The following is an 8,958-nucleotide window of genomic DNA, read 5'->3' as shown; positions in this document are numbered from 1 at the left end:
GGATAACACAATTTTTCCGTCATTTATGCCGTTAACTCGTAACGGAAATTGTTTAAGTGGCACGTTTGAGTGATGATTTGGCACGTTAAGTGTAATGCTATCACTACCAAATTGGTTAAGGGCCTATTTATCCTTAAACCCAAATTGGTCAGACACCTATTTGTCCCTATTCACTCTAACAAAATGACGTTGTTTTAACGTCAAATTGGTTAAAAACTTATTTGTCAATGATCTATTTATCCTAAAAGGATTTTATATTTTTTAAAAATATAAATAAAAATTTTACAATTAAGAGCAAAAAAATATTAATGAAAATTAAAGAACAATTTAAAAACTAGTAAAGACATTATTTGACATATATAATAAAAATTATAATATTCATACTAGACTTTGAACATTATATATAATCATTCAGATTAAAATATCTATAAATTTATATATATAAACATCATATTATTATTAAAAATATAACTTTTTTGAAGTATGTGCTAGTTAATTTTGTTGACTTAATGTCACTCTTCATGGTTTTTTATGGTGTAATTTTTTGAGTGTTTTTATATAATAATAATAATAATAATAATAATAATAATAATAAAGATTACTTTTGTTGTTGTCAATGATTGCATTATCATATTGTGTTAAAAGACAAGGATCAAATTGAGTTCTCTTTTTTTCGTCAATAAACACTTTGTCATTTAAAATAATCGTCAAAGATCGAATTGTGTGGTTAAAAAAAATCCCAACATAATTTTCTTTTTAAATTAAAAAAAAAAAGTGAGTCTTTATTTTGTAAATGCTACATTATTGTTCATATAAACTTCGAAGTAATTAAGTTCTATGTTTCTAATAAACTTTGGATTTGACCGTTTTGGGTAGCTAACTAGTTTAATTTCCAATTTCCATCATAGCTAGCTATCCCCACTAATTTGTTGCATATTAGAATGATGAGACACGTCCATATTACATCTCCTATTTCCTATGTTACAGAAAGTAACAATATAGTGACGACAATAGCAAGAGGTCAATGCGGAACTTGATGATCAATGATTATGAAAATATTGGCATCTGATTCTAAATTATTGGTTTGGGTAATTATGTCACTGGCCAAGCACTATTATTTGCTATACTGCATCCTTAGCTTCAACAATAATAGATTAGGTTAAAAACAAATGAACGGTCAAAAGGCAACCGGGAAATTTTTGAGCAATCATAATGATGAGGAAAATTACTGAATATTGATAAATGATAACATGACTTAAATCCAGTCAAACTTTGAGTTCAATTATCATGCTATGTGATAGTATTGGTATGAATTTTTGTTTCAATTCAACATTATTGAATACTAACCTTATAAATCAACATAATAAAAAGTAAAAACTAATTTATTATGGTTAATGATTCACATGCAGTCACATAAACAAGATGTATTATTCCACATACCTAGATGTATCAAACTTTCCAAAACATTGGCCAGTGGTTGAGATGGCCGAGTTGGTCTAAGGCGCCAGATTAAGGTTCTGGTCCGAAAGGGCGTGGGTTCAAATCCCACTCTCAACATATTTTTCTTCATAAACAAAAGCGCAGCTTATTTGGTCAATAATGATGAACTTGCTTGGATGATAGCATGAACACAAGCAAAATATTAGAAGATTGATTATGAAAAATATTATTAGAAGTAAAAAGAAGGCCCCTATCCGGCGAGGGAAGATTGAAGGAGGAGTCATAAATAGGTGAGGGAAGCATAATCATGGGCAGCCCCCTCCCTAAAGGGCATTACATTAGCCACTACTATAATGTGAATCTTTATGAAAAGATTTTGTCTATACTTCAGGCCAAAAGAAATCAATACCAAATCCTGAACTTGTTCCAAGAATGTAACTTAGTAACATACATCAACTAGTTCATTTTAAAATCAGCCAACATTGGTAGTGCAACGTTCTCTTCTTCTTCAACGTTCACATCGCTTCCCTTCTCTTTGTCGGGCCGTGAACACATGTCACTTTCTTCTGCTCTTTTGCATGTTCTCAATTTCTTCTTTTCTTTCGTATGCAATTACACACTTGATGCACACATTGGAGTCTCATTCCTGTTTTCACTCTCATCTCACTTTGTCTCCCTCAAATTCCTAATACGTACTCATATATCTTTTTGAACGAGGAGAGTGAAAAAAACGTCTATTTTCATTTATGCACCTAATCCTCTTTCAATTTCAATGGCATCTTCAATAGATATTAATATTAATGCATGAGATTTCAATCAATGTCTCCAATGATCCATTCTTATTTTATTCTGTAATTTATATTCCCAAAAAAAATTCAAAATACGTCTAATATTAAAACATCTAAAACTTCACTACAAGGAACATTGCATCAAAAAAGTCATTTAAGCATTTCTTTTAATAATTAGAATAGAGCATGCATAATATTCGTCGTGAAGGAGTTATTTGAATAATAATTAATTATTTTAACAATCATGTTATATGTAGACAGAAAATTAACTACCAAATCAATCATTTATATAGGATATATATTAAAATATAAAATACATATCAAAAATAAATTATACAATATATATTTATGCACGAATATATGATAATTGATTTTTTGTACATATATAATAATATTTTTGTTATTTTGATTTAAAAATTACTTAATTTTCAATTGGTTTGAGCAATGAGGCCGTTGAAATAGTGATACTATATGAGGCATGTTTTCTTATTTTTTATTTTGTAATTTATATTCACATAAAAGAAATATTCAAATGTCAGTTTTAAAACATTTGAAATCCCACTAAAGATCATTTAGGGAAGACAATATAACTCATACCAACGAGTACTTGCCACGGCACTACTCGATTGAGGCAGATAATAGTTCGGCCTTTTTAGGGTTCATAAGGATGGGGCGGAGTCGAATTTTAGATGTATTCATTTTTACTCGTTCTGCTATATATAAATACATAACATATATATAATTAATAATATAATATTCATTTTATAAATTATATAATTTTTATTTTATTTTTTTACTTTAATTTATGTTTGTGTGATGTTTAAAAGTTTTATAAATTTTAAAATTTATTTTTTTCTAACGAATTTTAAATATTACAAATAAAATAGGACGAATTAAGAAATTTTATTATATTCGCAGATATTAAGGGAATGGATTCTATATATTTAGATAAAGTAAAGTGGGACAAAGTTAGTACATAATACACTCGCTTCATTATTATTATTTTTAAAAAGAGACCATTTAGATAAAGACATCTAAAATGTCTTTTTTTAAAGATGTTTTAATGTTGTGTTTTAATTGGTTTTTGTATAATTTATTCGGTGTTTCTCAAAAGATTTTCTTTTCAAAAATAATAAAAAACATTTAATCTGGACTAAAACAAAAAAGGTAATAGATTAACTATTAAATTTTTTTAAAAGATTATTTACATAAAAATTATATCACATTCATCAATAAATATATATATATATATAAATATATATATATATATATAAATAATTTTTTTATAACAAGATGTAATGTAACAAAATATATATATAATATTAATTAGTTTTTAAAAAATTCTGAAAAGATGGTTTTTTCTAATAAAGTGTTATTAAAAAATTAGCATTATAAAAATTAATTTCAACCAATATGATATAATAGGTTATCAAATATATTTAATACAAAACACATTGAATATAAACTTTTTATTGAGTTTAAATTTTAAATAATTTTTAATTGAATTTTGAATATTTTTATTTTAAAGAGTTAGAATATTTTAACATCATTTTTTTCGTATCTTTTTAATTGAGTCTTTAATTTTTAAATTATAAACCTTATTTATAATTAAGAGTAATGTTTTAACACCACCAATTAGTCACACATATAAAAATACAAGAATAATTCTATTGTCATGATTATAATTTAACTTTATAAGCAATACAATACAATGAAACTATATGTTCGGTTGTCGGTTGCCGGACAGGTCAGGTAGTTATTTGAGGGGGTGATAACGCTTCAATCGCGGTCGTGCTGGGTTTGGATCTACTGGGTAGCTGAACTCTCGTTGTGGAAGGAAAGAGGGGGTGCCACCTGCAATGACACTCCGACGCTCTAGTCAGCTAGTGTGCAGGTGGGGAATATGATAGGTGGAATAAGTGACGTACCTTGTGGGAAGGGCAGGTCCTTCCCCATTTATACCGTGTCAAAGGTGGGCCCTGCAAGGACAGCCCACCTTCCTCGAAGCTTCCGCACAGCTGCAGCGGAGAGCTGTCAGGGACGCGTGTCCGTGTCGCGTAGTGAGCTGCATGTGCCTGACCGTTCGGGTCGGGTCATCAGTGGGTCGGGTTGACCCGCAAGTGGCCTGGGCCGGGCCGTAACACTATATATAAGTAATATAACTAAATTTTATTTACATCTATAGCCACATCTCATAAATAATATAATTAAATTATATTTATGTTTATAATTAAAATAATATGAATAAAAATACAAAAAATTATCAGATGGTTAATTTTTTTGTTTATAATTTTTTTATTATTTTTGTTGTGAAAATTTAATTATTTTAATAATTAATTATTTTTTAAAAAAGATAATTGAAGATTCAATATGGATGATCTGGGATATAAAAATTAATTTATTCCAACAACTCGTACTAAAATTTATTCTAATAAAATTTATTTTTATTCTACTAAACGTTAAATAAATTATTGAAAAGAATTTTGTTTCCTCTATTAGAGGAGAATGATAAACTTCCATACTTCTATTATGTTATGGCAATAATTTAGCCTGTTATTTTTTAATGTACATAATAATAATAATAATAATAATAATAATAATAATAATAATAATAAACAAGTATATCACAGTAAAAAATGAAGCACGTCCCCAAATAATTTATCATCCGGATTATATATGAATCAAATTGATAATATGAGGGCTAACACTACAAAAATCGATAATAAAGTTAGGGACTTACAAAACCTTTCTTAAGATCATAGAAAAAAAAATTTATATTTGTGTGATATATAAAACAATTATCATATTATTATTACATTACATTATATATATATATGTGTGTGTGTGTTTTAAAGTAAAATTTTTTTTTTAATATTTGATTAAGTGTTCTTGTATTTAGTACTTTTTTTTTACACTTCCTCTTAGTTAAAAATATAATCATTATAATTTTTTAGTTATTATTGTTAGGAGTGTTTACAGATGGGATATGGCTTGTTAGGGGTATTCGCAAATCAAATTAGCTAAAATTTCGATACAATCCGCACTAAACTCATTAAATCAAATTCGATATTCGCACTTTTTATGTTTGGATCAGATATCAAATATATCCATAAAATAAAAAATATTAAAAATTTTATTTTTATAAAAAAATTCAATAATTTTTTTGTTTACTTTTTTAAACATATTTACTTCTATCTGATTAGAGTGTGGATCCAATTTGATCCAATCCGATCATCTTTCAGATAAGATAATATCCTCAAATTACAAATCAAATACGGATAAATACTGTAGATTTATATGGATATGATCTAATCTATGAATACCCCTAACTACTACTATAGGTTCATTGTTGCAAAAGAATGCTTCTTTTATTATAAATCATTATTAGATCTTAATTACCATTCAAACAACTTAATTTTCAACAAAGAGATAATACTTATTGGTCTCTGAAATTATGTTCGTATTTCAATCCATAGTTGTAAAAACCGAACTGAATCGGCTAGTTCGACTGAAAAACTAGTTAACCAGACTAGAATCGGACCTATTGTAGTATTAAAATTTTATGGTTTTTTTATATTAGTTATTTTTAGAAGTTGAGACTTGATTCTTCATAAAATGTTAGTGAAGATATGTATTTCAAATTTTAATTTTAAGTTTTTAACTATTTTATATTTTATATTTATGGGAGACCGGTTTTATCGGTTCAACTAGTGATTTATCGGTTGAACTAATAAACCAGTGAACAAGTAGCTTGATCGGCTCGATCACTGGTTCGGTTCTAACAACTATGTTTCAATCTAATTTCAAAAATTTTGATTTACTCAATTTAGTCTCCCAACTTAATAGTTATGACTCACATTGGTTCCTAATCTTAATTTTGTCACTGTCTCACAAAATCGTTAACGACATGCTGAGATGGACTAACGACTGCTACATTATACATTCTAGCAACTATTTGATGTGACAATTGAAATTTTTTTACCTTATTTTTTTTCAACTAAACACTTAAAACCCTAATATGAGTCACGCACACCTAAGTTAAAAAATCAAACTAAATAAATTGAAACTTTAAAAATCAGATTAAAACTCGAATATAACTTCAAATCAGAACTTTAACTTATATAGTGACTAATTTAAATGAGAATCAAATAAATCAAAATTCAACATAATTTTATCAATGTTTTCAAATTCAAAATTTCTATACTAAAATTAACTAGGATTTTTCTTTAAATTAAAAATTTAATGAAATAGTGACTAATTATCTTAACCAATGTCCTAATTAATTATTTTTATGTCTTAAAAATTGTATATAAGAAAAAAATAATTAATTTGTCTACTTTTTTGTTTTAATCAAAATTAAATGTTTTTTATTATTTTTGGAAAGAAAATCTTTTGAGAAATTTAATAATATGTGATGAGGAATACCGAATAAATTATACAAAAACCAATTAAAACACAACATAGAAACATCTTTAAAAAAGGACCTTTTAAGCGTCTTTATTTGAGTGACCTTCTTTCTAAAAATATTATAATATGAATATTTAAATACTTATTTGTTATTAGATTATAGATGCCAGATTATATATGGATATTCTTAAAAAAGAAATTCTAAAGAAAAAGGCATAGGTTTCGAAACTCTTGAGCAAACACACAATTAGAGTTAGTTGAAACTCAATGTAAAAATTGAATGACTTTGACGGATGAAATATTGTTTCTCCAGTGAAATTATAAAATTAAATACTAAATAATCAATAATAACGGGTTATTGATTTCAGTTTGGGAACCTTGATTCAGTAGTTGAATGATGATATATGTTTTTTCAAGCACCCTTTCTTTCTGAACATCCAATTAACAAACACTAGGCGAAAAAAAAAACCTAGGCACGCACTAATTCTCTCACAAAACTAACTCATTTTTGATCCCATCACTTTCCTCTTTTTCTTTTTCCCTTCCCGATCAATCTTTTAGAATGTTGAACGTCAACCCTTTTAAGAATTCAAATAACATTTTTCTCAATAAATATATAGCTGTAGATTCTTAATATTCATGGGGCATGGGGGAATGACCCTTATCATGCAACCTACACAAAAAAATGTATCTTATTTACGAGCTAGCACAGTTGTTAAAGTTAAGCTACGTAAGCTAGGTCAATGTAAAATGAATTGATATAAATAAATTTTTTCCTGTTCTAGAAAATAGACAATATTTACTAGTACAATTTTTAGGGCATTATTATGTTAGTATATGGTGTAGCAGTATTTTATTGATGAAATGTGAGGAGTCCAGCAGCGCGCACGTGCGATTGTAATAATTAGATACCCACACCCCCAAATACTCCCATGCTCATCTCATATCCCGGAAAAGAAAAAGTCAAAATTTTGATTTAAATATTCAAATAAACCATAAAGATACCAAAACCTTTTTCACTGCTAAAACCAATCCCATAACGCGATCCGTTATTTTTCCCTCCTTTTTCCCTATCCTTATAACGGAATTTCCCACCCTTTTTTGTCATTCATCCCCACTTTCCATCAAAATTACTGTCTCGTCCCCCCTTCAAACGCTTTTCTTATTCCCTTTATATGCAAATCTGATTCTCCTTATCTTACAACATTATGATAATAATAATATCACTTACAATTCCGACTCACTTGTATCAAACCATCTGCTGAGTTTTCACAAAATTGCAAACCAAAACTCTCAGTTCACCAATTGTTCTTTTTTTTTCTCAATAGAGTCATGTGAAACCAATTATTCAAGTATGTTTATTTGTTTCTCTTTTTCGTGAAGGAACAATAATGAAAATAAAATTATTAATTATATGGTAATTAAAAAAATACTAATAATGAAGTTAGATTTTTCATTTGATATATATCAATATACCTCTCAAACAAGAGAAATACTAAGTCTATAAGAATTTATTATTTTTTATCATCACTTAGCCATCAATTTAATTTTTTTAGGGCGTGTGATTTAAGTATTATTTTGTTATTCAAATTTCATTCTCATGGAAATTAAATATACCCAGGAAAAAAGTGGAAATTGAAATGATGGTATTTTAATTCCTTAAAATCAAATTTACCTAAAAATAACTTTTCAAACTTTGAACCAAACATAGAAATATGATATTTCCATCTTAAAATTCCTAAAAATTATTTATAATTTCCCCAACCATACACCCCCTTAGTATAATTTCTTTAGTATAGTAATCCAACAACATATTTTATTATATACTTTTAAATATTAATAATTAATTCATAACAAAAAAATAATAAATTCTAATAATTTTCTAATATTTTTAACTTCTATTTATTAAACAAAAATCAGTCAATTCTCTACTTTTTCTTAATTGAAAGTGTTGACATCCTAGTATATATAAAAAAAGTCTCATATGAATGTGATATTTTGGTTGAGTTCATAGAAATGTAATATTTTTTTTCTAAATTTTTTAATCCTTTTCTTGAAAAGAATAAATCTTTATATATAATAGTGTATAATAATTTGTCTCATCCAATAATTATATATATTAAAAAATAATACTATAGGTATATTAAAAATTAATTACTATATATTTATTTATAGAGAAAATTCAACTCTCCTTCCCTGTGAGATGCTAAAATGACACTCCCATCCCCTCTATTTTATAAATGTACATTTACCTCCCTTCTAACTTTTAAAAAACCTCATTTTTAATCCATTTTAAACTTTTTGTGTTAACTAATGTTAACTT

At 26.8% G+C, this 8,958-nt stretch overlaps 1 non-coding gene across 1 annotated transcript; it reads left to right on the top strand.

The window, feature by feature from the left end:
• Positions 1–1,476: 1,476 nt before the first annotated feature.
• On the top strand, positions 1,477–1,557 carry TRNAL-AAG (transfer RNA leucine (anticodon AAG)). Its single transcript has one exon. It is a non-coding gene; the product is annotated as a tRNA-Leu (tRNA).
• The last annotated feature ends 7,401 nt before the right edge of the window (positions 1,558–8,958 follow it).

The sequence above is a fragment of the Arachis duranensis genome, chromosome 1 (genome assembly GCF_000817695.3).
Source record: "Arachis duranensis cultivar V14167 chromosome 1, aradu.V14167.gnm2.J7QH, whole genome shotgun sequence".
NCBI classification, from domain to species: domain Eukaryota; kingdom Viridiplantae; phylum Streptophyta; class Magnoliopsida; order Fabales; family Fabaceae; genus Arachis; species Arachis duranensis.
Note: the sequence above shows the minus strand (reverse complement) of the source record. Positions and strands in the feature narration are given on the sequence as shown.